Below are 18688 nucleotides of genomic sequence, written 5' to 3'. Positions count from 1 at the left end.
CTCTGCCTCTGCACCCACGTTGGTAGTTTGGCACAGGTGCAGAGGCAAAGGGATTCCCTCATTTGGATGGGGCATGACCCCATGCAATTGAGGAAATGCCTCCTTGAAGATATCACTGGTGCTTTATGTGTGCCAGCGCTATTGGTATTACAGAAAGGGCCGCACAAGCATCTGCGGACACTGCTGTAATACCAAAGGGCCCCAGAGCACTGCTACGCCCCCAGGGACCCTTATATAGGGCCCCAGGTCTCTTTACCTCTCACCTTCTTCACAAACCCATCATTTCAAAGCTGAACTGCAGTGAGGTATTAGCACTTTTAAATCCAAATCAATGTAAGCGCAGTTGATCACAAGTTAATGAGAACTTCATCACTATGACCCCATGTATGGTAAGTATATGGGCAGGTCACTCAGGGCTTTAGAGTATGAGACCATCTGCAATCCCTGCAGTTTGTACCCAACTTCGGACTATACATGCCTTCATTAATTCATGTTCTTCTTGTATGTTACAGATACCGGGCCACTGTACACAATTATATGGATTGCGGCAGTCATTTTCCTGCTTACAATTTTAATCCTCCTTGTTGTTCTGCAGAAAAAAGGTAAAGGGTTGTTTTACAATGTGTTCCTTTACACAACACAAAATACAAATAACATGACTGGTCGAGAGAGGAACAGAACTGAAGCCCCTGACGTATTTCCCCAACTCTGTAGATGTGAATGAGGGGTGCAGTTTCCATTATCATATCTTTAAATGTTTTAGTATAAAGTTTGCCATTCTGTTTATAATCTTTTACTGTTTTCTGTCATATTTGGGTGATCGTTTTTTTATTTTTTGATAGTTTTTTGTTTTTTATCCTGTCATAATGTCTGAGACAGACACTGTGCAAACTACAAATCCCTGTACCTGATATTGCAACCATTAGGTGGAATGCACAAGAAAGTTTGTGATCATGCGTCACATAAATCAGCAGACTGCCTGATGGGCGTTCGAAGATGCTGCATTTCATGGCTCACAGAAATTCATAGAAGTCTGACAATGACGACGTCATACCTGTGGCCCAAGTCTCCTGGAAGCAAAGAATGTCCCCGGTGTCCAGTCTGTTACAGATTCTCCCTTCTTAGTTTTTAGGACAAGCCTAGAGTGGCAGCGTGCATGCACTGCGTGCTTTGCGAAGCATGCAGTATTGAGTACCGAGTGGAAGCTTTGTGGAAACGCCACCCACTCTCCGAACATTGGCATGTGTCTTTGTCCTCCGTAAATGCTTTCTACTGATTAGTTTTGAGGCTTGTTAGTCCCTCCTTATGAAGGCTATGTCATCATTTGTCACCTCCCATGGCTACTTGACCCTTTACTTCGAGTGTTACACCGTAGGTGGACTGTGAACACTCCTTTGTGTGCCCCATTCTACCCCCGCTGGCAATCCCATTGACCGTGCCCCCACCCTCCCGCCCATTGTTTGTGATGCAATATGCAATAGGTCTCGTGTAAATGCGAGTTGTATTGCATTGCAAATGCTTGTTTGTTTCACATCTGCTTGCCTGTAACTTGTTTAATGTTCTGTAACACGCCAACCCTGGCCTGCCGCTGCTGGAGCCTGGGTACAATACTGCCAGCCGTGCCTGCTTTCCTGTGCACATACTGTGAACCCAGCCCTCCTCTCCTGGCACCCGAGCACTCACCGAGTGAATCACCAACCCCAGGTTCCACACAGGCAATAAATGCCTACACATAGATTTACTTACACAGTGAGTAGATCTCCACAGGCAGGGATTCCTGTGTCAGACACCATCTTGAATTGCGCAGATCACCTCTAAGTACAATGGCCTGCAACATCATCGCTGTTTTCAGAGCAACAGGTAGGATGCAGCAGCGACCACAAGCTCTCCGTGTCATCCGCTCAAAGTGTGTGATGCAGCACCTGAGAGCAGCACAAGACAATGTAAACATAACCGAAAATAACCTTTTACAGGTTTTGGTTTTGAATGTCCTTTTGTAGTTCTGGGCTTTGGCTTGGCGGTCTCAAGCTGCAGGGCTAGTCATGCGTCATTGCAAACTTGATGATTAGATGCCAGTCCGAGCTACTGAAGAAAGCTATGGACTCAGTTTGATTTTGGGGCTCTGTGGTTACTCGAGTGGAATACCCACAGTGTACTGTTGTTCACGTGCACTCTGTAGGCCGTTGCAGTGGTTTCCTTGCTGGCCTGTTCAAGGCGAGGTGTTCACTGTAATACTGAATATGAACTGGTGTTACCGGGGCTCTGCCTGGTGGTGCTAGTTTATAAATCTGCTTCGAAGTAAGGAGCTATTAATGGTGCCTGAATCACCATGCCCTGTTCTGTCGGTACTGTTGACTGAGCTACTAAAGCTTGTACTGGTGGCACAGATACTTTACCAGTTACTAGTGGGATACCAAGGGGTGGATTGATGGCAATGGTGACTACTGAGAAACCAAGGCATCCCGTATAGTACTGGCACTGATGTCAACTTAGCTAAAAGTCTTGCAGAGGTAGTACTTGCACCAATGCTAATTTAAGATAAAAGCCTCGCAGACTTAGTACTTGCACCGATGCTAATTTAAGAAAAATGCCTTGCAGTGGTAGTACTGGCGCCAATGCTAAGTAAGATGAAAGCCATACACTGGTGGTACTGACACCAATGTTAACTAAGTTTCAAGCCCGGCAATGGTGGTGCTGGTACCGATGCTAACCTAAGATAAAAGCCTTGCAGTGGTAGTATTGTCACCAATGCTAACTTAGTGATAGCCTTCCAGTGGTGGTACTGGCACTGATTAATCACTAAATGCTTGTCTAAAATCTAGCATATCACAACAAAATCGCATTAGAAATAAAACTCAATTTTTAAGAGCTCCAAAATGACTATTAAGATATTTTTTATTTGTGAATAAAATAAAACATTTCATATTTGTGTATTTTTTTCATGTATGTTTGTTTAAGTACATTCAATTCATTTCATCTTTATTTCGGCCCAATCGAGCCATAAAAGATACATAAACATACATACAATCTATACACAAAAGAATTACCCTCTTACAGATAGCTCAATAGAGTTTGGAAATCATAACATTAAAAACTTGTTTAAATAATCTAAAAAGGCATATAGTTAAAACACATAAAATCCTATAGATAAAACAGTTTAAATCCTTTCCTATTACAGAATACATTGGATATCAGAAGTTTGTAAACACAATAGCAGCAACAATTTATAATCAGATCCAATATGCTCCATCATTAATTTCTATATTGATTTGAGTCCTAGTAGCACTAATTTCATTACAGGGTCAGGCCCATTTTTTTACGTGAAAAACTTATTGACAATAAGAACCTACTGACACCAAACACTATCACCTGCCTAGTATCGGTCATGAGAATCCCTACTGCTTCCTTATAGGAGCGAACTCCCAAAATTCGACAAACAGGTAAAATCCACTTTTTCCTCGCTACCTCATAGAAAGGACAAAGGAACAGGATATGTGCAATGTCTTCTTTTGAGTTACTCAGACATAAAGTGCATACATCACATGTCTTTTCCTTACAAGAGCTTGTCCACCTCGCGACGGTCTGGTTTATTTTCAAATTACCATACCGTAACTTCATAAATAAAGTTTTTGCCAGGGGTGGATAAACCTCATCTAAAAACTGTTCGAAGTAAGGAATATCTTTGGATACAAGGAAACTGTTTGTTAAGGTTCCCCCTGCTTGATCATTGGCAATACTGCTGTAAATGTGTGCCCAGAGTACAGTTTTTAGTTGTTTTTTCGAGTCTTTGGTCAATGTTGATGGTTCTTCCCAGAACCGAATCAGGCCAATTTTGCTTAGCCACGTGCGCACATGCTTTAGCCAAACATTTGAGGTATTACAATCTATTCCTATTACTTCCTGAAGACCTCTTTTGTAATCATCTAGCTCAGGTGTACACCAAAGTCTTACCCAAAATGATAACGGGCGCAGGATAGAATAATGGTCAGTGACATTTAAGTCTAACAGTACAGGTATTAATGGGGTGTTTATTGGTAATCTCAATATGGCCCTAAAAAACGTATTTTCACTTGTTGCGAAGATGAGAGGCCAAGTATAATACTGGGTGGAGACTTAAATTGCAATTTTGAGCCTATTATAGGGCTGAATGATATTTTTGAGGAGGAAGACATTGCCAATGGCATTCCCTTGGTTAATAGTGAAAACCCGGTCCCCTGTACTGTACTAGCTGTTCAGATCATTAGATTAACAGCAACTCATGGTCTGAGGGCAGGAAATGGAAGATTGCCATCTGATCTATCAAAAGCCCCCACTTTTATTAGGAATGACTGTCATAGTAGAATTGACTACTTCATGGCTTCCCTTGATATTTGGAGTTATGTACAAGATTTAGAGATCATACCTAGGATTGAGAGCGATCACTATCCGCTCGAAATGTCAGTTTCCAGTGGCTTATTGCTTAATACACCCATGGACAATAACAAAGAATGTGCCCCAGACAATGCAAGCAATGATGTGGTAGTAGCGTCAAACAATCGTCGTTCACTAAAATGGGTCCAAATCCTGGAACAAGGAGAAGTGTTAGCTGAAATCTATAACTTATTGGCAGACACATTTGCTAGTGTTTCGAATGTTCCAGCTAAAGGAAATTTGTTTATCAAATTGCATAATGGGTTTTTTGAACTTTTAGTGCCATTGGTAACAAGGATGCAGAGAAAAGTAATCAAAAACTCAAAAATCACGGCACATAGGAAACCTTGGTATGACAAGGATTGCCGAAGTGGCAAATCTAGACTACTAACAGCAATCAAAAAGAAAAATTGTACTGAGATCAAGGAGGCTAGTTAAAACTATAAGGTAGTACAACAGAAGGCAAGGATAACTTGGGAGGAGGAAAGTTGGGCAAATTTACTCATGGCAGCTAAAAATAAGGACCAAAGTGGGCTTTTGGAGACTGGTGGCAAAGGGGAATCGCACAGGAGGAGTTGTAAGAGATGTTTTCTTTGACGAAACAACTTGGGTTGAGCACTTCACTCGATTATATAGTGTTCCGGATAATACTAAGATCCCAGACATGGATACATTACTATTAATCGATAGTACCCAAATCCTGGAGTTTGAGTTGGAAGAGACAGTGTCTGCTATCAATGTAGTGAAAAATGGAAAAGCGCCTGGTCCTGATAAGGTTCCGGGTGATTTGTACAAACATATTAATGTCTGGGCTCCTTATATTAATCGTTTATTTAATACCTTAGCGGATGGTGCCGAGTTGCCACATAGCTGGAGAGGAGCGGAAATCATACTTATTTTTAAGAAGGGCAAAAGGAACAATCCAGGGAACTATCGCCAAATTAGTTTAATGGACATCTTACAAAAAATGTATGCAAGGCATATGTTAGCTCGTATGAACACATGGATTGACGAAAACTAAATTCTCACAATATTTCAGGCAGGTTTGGGAAGGGCTGTGGCTTCTAGTATGGATGAAGAACCTCAGTTCCAAGACACTGTTACTGGCACTGGCTGCTCTACTGAGGCTTGAACTTGTGGTACTGACACTGATAGGAACTAAATCATTAAGCCATGCACCTTGTCACTGCTGCACTGTTGGGGACTGAGCTACTAGGGTGAGTACTCATGCTACTAGCATTGATAGCAGTTGAGATACTTAGGCTTGCACTATAACATCATGACACTGGTGTACTGTGCACTAGTCCTGCTGACAAAGAGTATGACTTGGTTACTATAAGTTGTGTTGGTGACACTGTCTCTTTTGGCGAGTCACTAACCGGTGCACTGCTGGTGTTGCCACACATTTTTTTGGGTTTAATGATTTTTATTGAATTTTCAGGGAGAGAAAAACATTATCAAACAAATGAACATATAGCATATGAAATAAAAAAAAATATTTAAAGAGAAAAAAGAGAAAAGACTAAGGAAATAATAAAGGAAAGAAAAAGATAAAAAGAGAGGAGGGAAAACAATAAGGAAGAGAAATAGGAAAAAGATGTATATGAATAAAGATTCATTAACATAGAAGAATAGTAAGATCGTATAACTTAAAGCATAGGTGCATGTGCAGAAAGATAAGATGTAAAGGGTAAGAAGGTCAGATTTAATTTTCTGAGAAAGAGTAAGAGCAGAAACATTAGCAATTCTGTGCTCATCACAAATATAGTTCCACCAAGGTAATGATGACAGCTTAGAATTATATTACCAGCAGGATAAAATAACTTTCAATACTAAAGCAATAAATAGATCATGCATTAAAGAGATAGGAGTAGAATCATCCAAGTGAAGATGAACCTAGAAAAACATTTTGCAATGAAAATGGAATATTACATTGAAAAATGTTCATACACTTAGGCCAAATAGATTGCCAAAACTTCAATACATTAGAACACTCGTAAAATTGATGAATTAAGGTGCCAGTGAACTCAGAACAAGACCAACACAGGGGCGAGGAGGTAGGGGAAAACTCGGATATGCAAACAGGGGTAATAACAACTCTATTATAAATAAAATAGGGAGATTGAGTTATACAAGCGGCAGTAGAAGTTTTAAACAAGTTAGACCAAAATGTATCCCACGCAGTGACAGAAAGTGATAGAGATAAGTCTGTTTCCCAGACTAATTTTGTATGAGATTTAGGATGTTCAGTAACAGGTGATAACAACATCTTATAAATATGAGCAGCTTTAGGCCTATGGTCTTGAGAAATACTATATAACTGTGTAAGTGAGGGAGAAATTGAAGGGAAATTGTAAGCGGTTAAGTAGGACTGCAAAGCTGTTGATATTAAAAGGTATTCATGGAGAAATGTATCAGGTATATGATATTGCAATTGTAACTCAGTGAAGGGAGTAACAGAGTTATGGTGAATCAATTGATGAATGAACATAATTCCCTTCTCCTTCCAATGTTTGTAATAGAATGATTTACGTTTATATTTGAGAAATTTATTATATCAGATGTTAGAGGATAAAAAACATTGATGGATCTAGACCATCAGAGAAATTCTCATATAATAAGTGTTGGGCATATTTTAAAATAGGATTATCTGATATGAAAGTACAGTTAGACATGTATAGTATAGTTCGAAAAGAAAAATCTTTTAATAAGGAGCGTTCAAAAGCAGTCTAGCAAGGAATAGGGTTATCAGCAAAATCATAGGTTAGGGCAAAAATTGTTGTATTAAAAATGCAGAGTGATAACATTGAAAATCAGGAAAATCCACACCACCGTCTGATTTGGGACGTTTAAGTTTCATAAGGGCTGCTTTTTATTCCATAAAAACTTTGTAAAAATAAGGTTGATCCATTAAAAGTATGAAATAGGAATCCGAAGGGGTAACATAGATAATATATAGAGGACATGAGGCACAATCATCATCTAATCTACCCCACCACGATAAGTGAAGAGGGGACCAAGAAAGAAGTTGTGATTGTATTTTGGTAATTAGTGCATTAAATGTGAATTTAATTGTGGTAGACATGGTAGAAGACAACCAAATCCCAAAGTATTTCATTTTTGTGGGACACCAAGTAAAATTAGTATCATTAAACATATATTGGTAACAGAGAGAATTCAATGGTAAATCTTCTGTTTTAGAAAAGTTCAACTTATATCCAGAAATACTGGAATATAACCGAACCTCAAACAAAAAAGGAGCGAGGGAGGTATTGGGATTAGACTTGTATATCAAAATATTGTCAGCGTAAACTGACATCTTAGTTTCTATAGAATTTTTTCTAAAACCAGAAATAATTGTATTAACACGAATATGTTCAAGGAAGGGTTCAAGACAAAACAAATAATAAGGGTGAAAGAAGACATCCCTAACGTGTACTACTAGATAAAGAAAACATTTTAGAAAAATGATTATTAACAAAAATACTAGCAGAGGGACAAGAATATAACAATTTAACATAAGAGATAAAAGTCGGACCAAAACCAAACCACTGAAGAGTTTTGAACATAAATTGCCAGTTTATATGATCAAAAGCCTTTTCGGCATCTAAGGACAGCACAGCAGGTGGAGACTTAAATTTTTTCCCAAAGGAAATAACATTGGCAAACATACGAGCATTGTCCGCAGCCAATCTGCCCTTAACAAAACCAGCTTGATCAGTTTAAAATAATAGTGGAATAGTAGTCTCCAATCAAGATGCAAGGATTTTAGCAAATATATTACAATAATAGTCAATTAATGATATGGGGCGATAATTTTTACAAAGGGGATGATCTTTATCCGGTTTGGGATTAAGAACAATCAAGGCTTCCATAAAGGAACCAGAAGCTTCAGACTTAACAAAAAATGAGTTAAAAAAAGCCAGAAGTTGGGGAGCAAAAATAGATGAAAAAGTAGAAAGAAATTCAACAGAAAGGCCATCAGGGCCTGGTGCTTTTGACTTGTTTAAATATTTAATTGCCTCAAGTATCTCATACAGAGTAACTTATTTTTCTAGTAAATCAAATTAATCAGATAACAAATGGGGCTTAGGGAGGCCTGAAAAAAAGGTGCGTACATTTTGGTTAGAGAGATTTGTATCATCAGAGTAGAGTTATTGGTAATAATCATGAAATGCAGTCGCAATCTCTTCATCGGAGGCTGATAAGTTGTTTGTAGATTCATTTAAAATGGGTCCAATATTTTTACATTCAGATTTGATTTTTAAGTAATTGGCCAGCATTTTACCAGCTTTATTTTGGCCCCCGTTATATTTAGATTTAATTTTAAGAAGAAGATTACAGGCATCAACTGTAGCAAGTTTATTAAGAGGAGATTTGGCCTTAATCAGTTCATGAAGAGTAGAGGAAGATTTAGACGTAAAATAAGTATGTTCCAACAGTTTGAGTTCTTGTAGTAAAGCTGTATACTTGGCCTTTGCAATCTTCTTCTTTTTTGTTGAATATGAAATAGTAAAGGCACAGAAAGAGGACTTAAAAGCATCCCAATTATTAGAAATAGAGGTTTCCAAAGGATTATTGATAGAAAAAAATTCATTAATAAAAGCAGTGGCTTCATTTATAAAAACGGTGTCTGATAACAAAAAATTATTACGTTTCCAATGATGAAATTTTGCAGAACTCAGGGAGAGGTCAAGGACAGAAAGGACGGGAGCATGATCAGAAATAAAAATAGATCCAATCTCCAAGGATTGAATAGATTGAAAAAAGGGTTTTCTAACCAAAATATAATCAATTCTGGAACGAGTTTGATGAACATTAGAAAAAAAGAAAATTCAAGGGAGTAAGGGTTACATGTCTTCCAAACCTCATATAATGAACAAGAGGCAATGGCAGATTGAAAAGATTTGTGGGATTTATCTGGGTTGAATTTACACTTAGACTGTCTATCAGAGAAAGGATCCATCCATTGGTTAAAGTCACTAGCAACAATAATATTCGGGTTATCAATGAAAAAGAAAGTACAATCTTAATACTATTCCAAAATTCTGGGTCAGGTTTGACAGGGCCATATATATTCAATAAAGCTAGTTCTTTATTTTGTATACCAACCTTAGCCATTACCCATCGTCCATCATTATCCCATTGTGTAGATAAAATTTGTACATGCAACGACTTATGAAATAGTATAGCAACATCCCCTGTCTTATTAAATGCTGGAGAATAAACAACTTGACACACCCATTGTTGTTTTAAATGAACCTCTTCCGTGCTGATGACGAGCGCAGCTCGTCATACAGCACGGTGGCGCTGTGCTGATGAGGAGCTGAGCTCGACATGGCCTCCGTTAAATTACCCCGCTGTGCTGGGCGTTCCATTGAGCGGGCATGGCCATGACAAGCTCAGCTCATCATCAGCACAGCGCCACCGTGCTGCATGACGAGCTGAGCTCGTCATCAGCATCGCGGCGACAAGCGCGGCCCCCCTCCCCCGCGCAACGGGGAAATTAGCCCCGCGGCGATGGGGTTAAGTGATTCTGCTTCATTACAGTGCATTTCTTGAAGGAAAGAAACCTGAAAATTTAATTTAGACAAATGAGAAAGTACCTTTTGTCTTTTGACGGGGTGTCCAAGACCACGAACATTCCACATAACAACATTATACATACTGGAGAGATGGAAGGGTAATACATGAATGGAGAAGATATACTTCAGATAAATAACTGGAATACCACATATGAGATGAATCAAAAAAGCGAACTGTATGACAGTAGACAACAATCAAAAAGACATGCAGCGTGTAGAATATCATCAAGAAAAAGAAACAAACATACGAAAGTAGAGAAAGGATATAGGCGAAGGTAAGAAGAGAAAAAAGGAGTAGAGAAAAGAGAAGATAGAACAAGGAAAGAGATACAGATCTAAGAGGAAAAAGCAATGAATGAAGCATGGGGTGCAACAGCACCGAAGACAGACGGAACAACAGAGAGGATGATCTAAAGAAATAGAATTATGAACAGCCATAAAGGACTAGATATAGAAAAGATGCATGGAAGATTAGAGAGGATGAGAAGAACCATCAGCAAATTTTGTTGAGAGATTTTGGAGAAAAGACTTCAATTTTGTGGTATCATCAAAAGAACGTGTCAAGCCCTAATGATTCATTTTACACAGGCAAGGATGGAGAATGCCATAACGAATATGCAATTGTCTCATCAGTGGACGGCGAGCCAAAAATTCCTTTCTTCTTGCATTAGTGGCACAGGAGAGATCCTGTGAAAGATAGACGTGTGAACAGACCATATGAGGCGACATTTCACTTGAGCTGCTGAAAGAACACGCATGAGATCTGTGAATCCCAGAAACAACATTTTAATAGCTCTGGGTCTGGAAGCATTTGATTGAAAATGTCCAAGGTGGTGTGCACATTGGATATTTAGTGGAGGATCTGGAGGAAGATCCAAAAGTTCTGACAAAAATCTCCGTAAGGAAAGAAGAATATACGGACCCTTAAGATTTTCTGGTAATCCATATAGACGTAGGTTGTTTCATCTGCTACGAATTTCAAGATCCTCAGTGTGAAGTTTGAGACGGTGGATTTCTTGCTTCAAGACAGGAATCTTAGTTGAAACCTCATGTAAATCACTGATGCATTGTTCCATATCAAGTACCTTAGCTTCCATACTAATCCACCTGTCTTCTATTTGCTGGTGTTTCTCATTAGTCGTGGACTTAAAAGATTTCAACCCCCTCACCTCATCCAAAATGATCAAGGACAGGATTTTGAGATGACAGGATGGGATAGGGGGGGTCATTCTTAGCTCTCTTGGGCTTAGTACCTGAAGAATGATTGATTTGATTTGAATTGTATAGCCTTGATTGTATGAGGCCGTGACAGAAAGTGGCCATCTTGAAAGGACAAGTAGGACGAGTAATAACTTTTAACAGAGGTTTCAATCTGCCCATAAGCTTAATAAGTATACCGCATAAGTATTTGAGGGTCCAGAAAATAATTTATCTTATCAGGGAAAAATATGTTGCCCTCTGTCTGTACTCAAAGGAAAGAAAAAAGATGCACAGCCAACATCTATGAAGAAAGTCAATGCAGATGAATATCAAATAATGAAGTATGAGGTATGTTCATGAGGTAAAAAAGTAAATGGGAGTATGTCAAAATGTCATAAAATAACAATGTATAAGGCCCAGTGCTGTAAATCCCTGGGACTCCAGTACGCACTACACAATTATATAGTATTCCTTTATCTCATTTTGTTTATTTCAACAATATCATAATGCCACAAATTTATTGCATTTCCACAATACTCATCATCAATATCATTTGTAAGTCAATGAAATGTTCATAACAATAGCATCAAATAATGCCTAAAGCAACAATTTTCAAAACACAGGTTTACAGAAGAAAGCAAACAAAAATGAAAGAAAAAAAACCCAATGCATTTCGGGGCGCAATAGCCCCTTCGTCGGGGGTCTGAAAAAAGGGAAGATACGAACAAGGAGAATAATAATCATTCGTTCTTAAAAGGGTTGAACATTTAGACCATCGAGGTATGTTGTCAACGCTTACCTAAATAATAAGAAGTAGCGTATAGCCTGTGTATAATCTGTATAATGTTTTTGAGCAGTTGTCTGTAAAACCAAAAGGTATATAAACTCGTGAGTTTCGTATTTAGTGGCAACCTGTTCAGTATTAAAGTGTCTGAAAAAATTTGAATAAAAAAACGCTTTACCTGTCGGACGAGTTTAATAACGCTTCTACATTGTGGAAAAAAATGAAAAAAAGCGGGTTTGAAAAATACGTGTAACCGGAAAGAGTGATACATTTGCGTTTTATTTAAATAAACAGAACTCTAGAGCTCACCTGCGTATTGTGCAAGTCTCATGAATACGTGGCGAAAACCTAAATCAAACAAACGACTGCCGTCAATACACAAATGTACATTTGTGTTTAAACATTAGAGTTGTCAGTAGATAATCGATGCTCATTACCTGCGAGTCTACATTTCAGGCTTCGATCTCGCTGCAGTTTCCACTCACGAAACTGGTGAAACAGAGAGATAGGGGCTGTTATAGTTTCTTAACACGCTAAAATGCGTCTGAGGGTAAAGTTTATCAACTCTGTTCTGAGGCTTACCGTCCGATAACTGGATGTTGTTTTAAGGGAAATGTCTCCGTCGTCTTGCTCACCGACCGGAACCTCAAACGGATGTAAGAGTCCTACTTTTATTTTTAGCTCTCATGTTGATCGAGAGTAGATATGGACAACAGACTGGCACATCGCCATGCTTATAGGCTTTTCTTGTTATCGATATGTAGCGATACGAACCTTTGGACGTTGCAGAAAAACGAACGCACTTTAGAAACAGTTAAAAAATAGTTAAAAAATACGACCGAAAAATATATGAGCAAATTGAACGTCCCCAAGAAAATCAATAGTCTTTCCTTAGTCACGCATGTAAATAAAATATACGTGTTTGTTGTGCTCTAACCTTAGTGTCCAGTGCAATCCATACACCATATTGTGCAAGTAACAATCTGAATATCAACGTTACCAAATGAAATATCTGCATACAGTCGCATCATAATGTAATAATATTAATTAATTCATACGAGTTCTATGATTTAAAGGAACTTTTACCTATGGTCTTGTACCTGCCTATTTACAATCTATATACAAGTTGGAAATATGCATTATAACAAGCAGTGTATATTTATCTACGTCTCATTATTTCTAGAGTATATTCAAATGAAACACAATGCCTTTCTGGACAATCCCATGAACATTCAGTGTGTCTTTTACTGTGTGTAAAGGTGCTTTGAGCTTTAAGACTATGACAAAAATATATGTCATTTAATGTATGTGTCTATGTGCATGAAGGTGCCTATTAACTTGAGCTTAAAGAAAACATGACATCTCCATCTTGTCATTCAATCCTAAGGGGACCATTGTCTGTAATTTACGGATCCAATAAGCTTCTCTTTGCAGAAGTATCTTCGCATTGTCCATTCCTAATCTCTGGGGTACTATTTCAATGATTTGAAAGCGAAGTTGAGCTATATTGTGTTTTTTCTCAATCCAATGTTGGGTGAGCGGTGACGTTAAGTTCTTATTGCGTATCCGACTTTTATGCTCAGTGAGTCTTAATTTCATTTTTCTATCGGTTTTGCCGATGTACAGTAGCCCGCATGGGCATTTAATTGAGTAAACAACATGCTCTGAATCACAATTTGTCGAATGTCTAAGCATGATTTTCTCTCCAGTCCGAGGATGCAGTAGAATGTTACCTGTGATTACATTATTGCAATTTTTGCAATTAAAACACCTTGATGTTCCTTTATGGGCCAATTCTTGTTGCAGTGGAGTTGGTTTATTAAGGAGTTCCTTTAGATTTTGAGCCCTTTTATATGCGAATAGTGGTCGTTCATCAAATAATGTACCAAAATCCTTTTCAGCCAATAGGATCTCCCATCTCCTTGAGATTGTCCTTTTTATGTCCCTTGATGCAGTTGAATATTTGGAAACAAAAACCATTCTGGTACTCCTTTTTAGAAGTTCTGTTCTCGGTGTTGCTTTAATTTTTTCTAGATGTGCCTCAAGTAGTTTTTTTGGGTAACCTCTGTCGAGGTATTTCTGTTTTTGTTCTTGTAAACTCTTGTCGCACTGTTCTGAATTAGAAGAAATTTGTTTGATCCGCATGAATTGCGATACTGGCAAATTGTTTATCAAGCTGGCTGGGTGAAAGCTAGTATACAGTAGCGCCGTGTTTTTGTCCGTTTCCTTTTTATATAATCTTGTCTGAATAGAATCGTCCTTGATTTCTACAAGAACATCTAAGAATGGTAATGCTGTGCTGCTTACATTGTGAGTAAATTGAATCCTCGGGTATACCAGATTCAAACTGTTAATATTGTTGAGGAGTTCAGATTTGGGACGCTTCCAAATAATAAAGATGTCATCTATATAGCGTCTGTAATAAATAAAGCCTTGCTGCCAAGTTGGGTCCTCTAGAATGTAATCCAACTCGAATTTTGCCATAAGCACATTAGCATATATACATGCCCCTGGAAAGCCCATTGCTGTACCTGTCAATTGGTTGTAGTACTTATCTTGCCACACAAAGTAACTGTTGAGTAAACAGAATTCCAGTAGTTGCAGTAGCAATATTTTTAGCTCATTTGGTTTGTCTGTTCTAAGGAGAGCCCACTCCATGGCTTCTATCCCTTGTTTATGTGGTATGGATGTATATAACGCCGTGACGTCTATAGTACAAAGAGTCCATTCCATACATCCTGTTGTGTTAATGTCTGCAAGACTTCTAAGGAAGTCAGATGTGTCCTGTAAATAAGTTGGCCATTTTTGAATGAATGGTTGCATATGTGAGTCTATGAAGATACCTAAATTCTCAAATATGGACGAACAACCTGATACTATTGGCCTGAAGGGAGGATCGTTGATGTTTTTGTGTATCTTAGGCAAGAAATAGATTCTTGGTCTCCTTGGATAGATTTGCTTGAGATACCGCTTTGTAGTGTTATCTATCCAGTGCAATTCCTCCGCTTTATTGAGTATATCATCTAGGATTTGAACAATCATGGGTGTTGGATCTTGTTCGAGCTGAGCGTAAGTATTGGCATCCTTTACGTGTTCATCACCTTTTTGTGTGTAAAACGCTGAGTCCATTATAACGAGTCCTCCTCCCTTGTCTGCCTTTTGTATTGTTATATCATTGTTTTTTGCTAAACGTTTGAGGGTGCTCTGTTCTGCTCTTGTCAAATTATTCAATTTCCTTTTGTAATTGATTTTATTCAGATCCGCTTTAACCAGAAGTTCAAAGGTGTCCAAGCTTTTATGTGACATTGGTGCTATAAATTGACTTTTGGGTTTGAAGGGTCTGTCCGTCTCATCTGTTTTTTCCATTGGATTCACAACTGTAAAGTAATAATTCAATCTAAGGACTCTCATGAATTTGAAAAAAGATATTTCTGTCTCTAACTCGTTTGATTGATATGTTCTGACAAATGAGATTCCTTTATTCAGAAGTTTTTCTTCAAAATCAGAGAGTGGGTAATTGGAAATATTTATTACGAGTTTTTGGTCTGACTCCGCAATCCCGTTTTCTTCAACTGATCTCTCTCCTTCTCTTTCTCCCTTTCTTTTTCCTTTTCCTCTTCTCGTCTTTTTTCTTGTTGTATTAAATATAAATCCGGTGGTTTGTGAGATGCTTGATCTTTCTCTAAAAAAGAAGTCGATGACGTACCAGACGCACTCTCTGTTAGATTGGAGGTTTGAACTGTTATTTGTGATGATTGGGGTACTATTGGTTGTCGCGTGGTGCTTAATTCACTGTCCGATACGACACTCTCGTCAGAAGAAGCTGGCTGTTGTTTCCTACCAGTGAACCTTCTTTTTGCATAAACTTCTGCCCACGTGTAAGTTTCATTAAGTTTATAATCGATAGTATCGCGTTTAAACTTACGCAGTTTGGTTTCTTGTAGCTCCTTCCCATATTTATCTAAGCGTATGTTGATGTCTTCCAAGATTCTTTTCCATTGGTCATCATCCAATCTTTCAGATAGTTCACGTTTAGTATTCAAAATTTCTTCTTCTAGTTCTCGTATGGTTTTAGCAAGTTCTTCAACCAACAATAAAATTAGGTCTAGAGAACATTTGTTCAAAATCTCAAACCATTTTTCCATGAATTTTGGGTTACTATTAAGCCTGTATAGCATCGGTCGAATGGCCAATCTTAGCCCTCTGGGAATTCTTCTAACCCGATGATATTGGATCAGGGTTGTCGCATGCAGGCGTTGGTTCAATTCTCGTCTGGTTAGATATTCAAGTTGCTTTAATTTCTGTTCCACTGATCCTCCTTGCGTATCAAAAGTCTTAGCTTCTTTAATAAGTTGACAGGTACAGCAATGGGCTTTCCAGGGGCATGTATATATGCTAATGTGTTTATGGCAAAATTCGAGTTGGATTACATTCTCGAGGACCCAACTTGGCAGCAAGGCTTGATTTATTACAGACGCTATATAGATGACATCTTTATTATTTGGAAGCGTCCCAAATCTGAACTCCTCAACAATATTAACAGTTTGAATCTGGTGGACCCGAGGATTCAATTTACTCACAATGTAAGCAGCACAGCATTACCATTCTTAGATGTTCTTGTAGAAATCAAGGACGATTCTATTCAGACAAGATTATATAAAAAGAAAACGGACAAAAACATGGCGCTACTGTATACTAGCTTTCACCCAGCCAGCTTGATAAACAATTTGCCAGTATCGCAATTCATGCGGATCAAACAAATTTCTTCTAATTCAGAACAGTGCGACAAGAGTTTACAAGAACAAAAACAGAAATACCTCGACAGAGGTTACCCAAAAAAACTACTTGAGGCACATCTAGAAAAAATTAAAGCAACACCGAGAACAGAACTTCTAAAAAGGAGTACCAGAATGGTTTTTGTTTCCAAATATTCAACTGCATCAAGGGACATAAAAAGGACAATCTCAAGGAGATGGGAGATCCTATTGGCTGAAAAGGATTTTGGTACATTATTTGATGAACGACCACTATTCGCATATAAAAGGGCTCAAAATCTAAAGGAACTCCTTAATAAACCAACTCCACTGCAACAAGAATTGGCCCATAAAGGAACATCAAGGTGTTTTAATTGCAAAAATTGCAATAATGTAATCACAGGTAACATTCTACTGCATCCTCGGACTGGAGAGAAAATCATGCTTAGACATTCGACAAATTGTGATTCAGAGCATGTTGTTTACTCAATTAAATGCCCATGCGGGCTACTGTACATCGGCAAAACCGATAGAAAAATGAAATTAAGACTCACTGAGCATAAAAGTCGGATACGCAATAAGAACTTAACGTCACCGCTCACCCAACATTGGATTGAGAAAAAACACAATATAGCTCAACTTCGCTTTCAAATCATTGAACTAGTACCCCAGAGATTAGGAATGGACAATGCAAAGATACTTCTGCAAAGAGAAGCTTATTGGATCCGTAAATTACAGACAATGGTCCCCTTAGGATTGAATGACAAGATGGAGATGTCATGTTTTCTTTAAGCTCAAGTTAATAGGCACCTTCATGCACATAGACACATACATTAAATGACATATATTTTTGTCATAGTCTTAAAGCTCAAAGCACCTTTACACACAGTAAAAGATACACTGAATGTTCATGGGATTGTCCAGAAAGGCATTGTGTTTCATTTGAATATACTCTAGAAATAATGAGACGTAGATAAATATACACTGCTTGTTATAATGCATATTTCCAACTTGTATATAGATTGTAAATAGGCAGGTACAAGACCATAGGTAAAAGTTCCTTTAAATCATAGAACTCGTATGAATTAATTAATAATATTACATTATGATGCGACTGTATGCAGATATTTCATTTGGTAACGTTGATATTCAGATTGTTACTTGCACAATATGGTGTATGGATTGCACTGGACACTAAGGTTAGAGCACAACAAACACGTATATTTTATTTACATGCGTGACTAAGGAAAGACTATTGATTTTCTTGGGGACGTTCAATTTGCTCACATATTTTTCGGTCGTATTTTTTAACTATTTTTTAACTGTTTCTAAAGTGCGTTCGTTTTTCTGCAACGTCCAAAGGTTCGTATCGCTACATATCGATAACAAGAAAAGCCTATAAGCATGGCGATGTGCCAGTCTGTTGTCCATATCTACTCTCGATCAACATGAGAGCTAAAAATAAAAGTAGGACTCTTGCATCCGTTTGAGGTTCCGGTCGGTGAGCAAGACGACGGAGACATTTCCCTTAAAACAACATCCAGTTATCGGACGGTAAGCCTCAGAACAGAGTTGATAAACTTTACCCTCAGACGCATTTTAGCGTGTTAAGAAACTATAACAGCCCCAATCTCTCTGTTTCACCAGTTTCGTGAGTGGAAACTGCAGCGAGATCGAAGCCTGAAATGTAGACTCACAGGTAATGAGCATCGATTATCTACTGACAACTCTAATGTTTAAACACAAATGTACATTTGTGTATTGACGGCAGTCGTTTGTTTGATTTAGGTTTTCGCCACGTATTCATGAGACTTGCACAATACGCAGGTGAGCTCTAGAGTTCTGTTTATTTAAATAAAACGCAAATGTATCACTCTTTCCGGTTACACGTATTTTTCAAACCCGCTTTTTTTCATTTTTTTCCACAATGTAGAAGCGTTATTAAACTCGTCCGA

At 38.2% G+C, this 18688-nt stretch overlaps 1 long non-coding RNA gene across 1 annotated transcript in view; it reads left to right on the top strand.

Moving 5' to 3' along the window:
- The first annotated feature begins 505 nt into the window (after positions 1–505).
- Positions 506–18688, top strand: part of LOC144799078 (uncharacterized) — a 108887-nt gene continuing 90704 nt past the window's right edge. Inside the window, exon 1 of the long non-coding RNA XR_013603744.1 lies at positions 506–602. This is a non-coding gene — a long non-coding RNA (uncharacterized LOC144799078). The remainder of the gene's footprint in view (positions 603–18688) is intronic.

Source organism: Lissotriton helveticus, chromosome 12 (genome assembly GCF_964261635.1).
Source record: "Lissotriton helveticus chromosome 12, aLisHel1.1, whole genome shotgun sequence".
NCBI classification, from domain to species: domain Eukaryota; kingdom Metazoa; phylum Chordata; class Amphibia; order Caudata; family Salamandridae; genus Lissotriton; species Lissotriton helveticus.
Note: the sequence above shows the minus strand (reverse complement) of the source record. Positions and strands in the feature narration are given on the sequence as shown.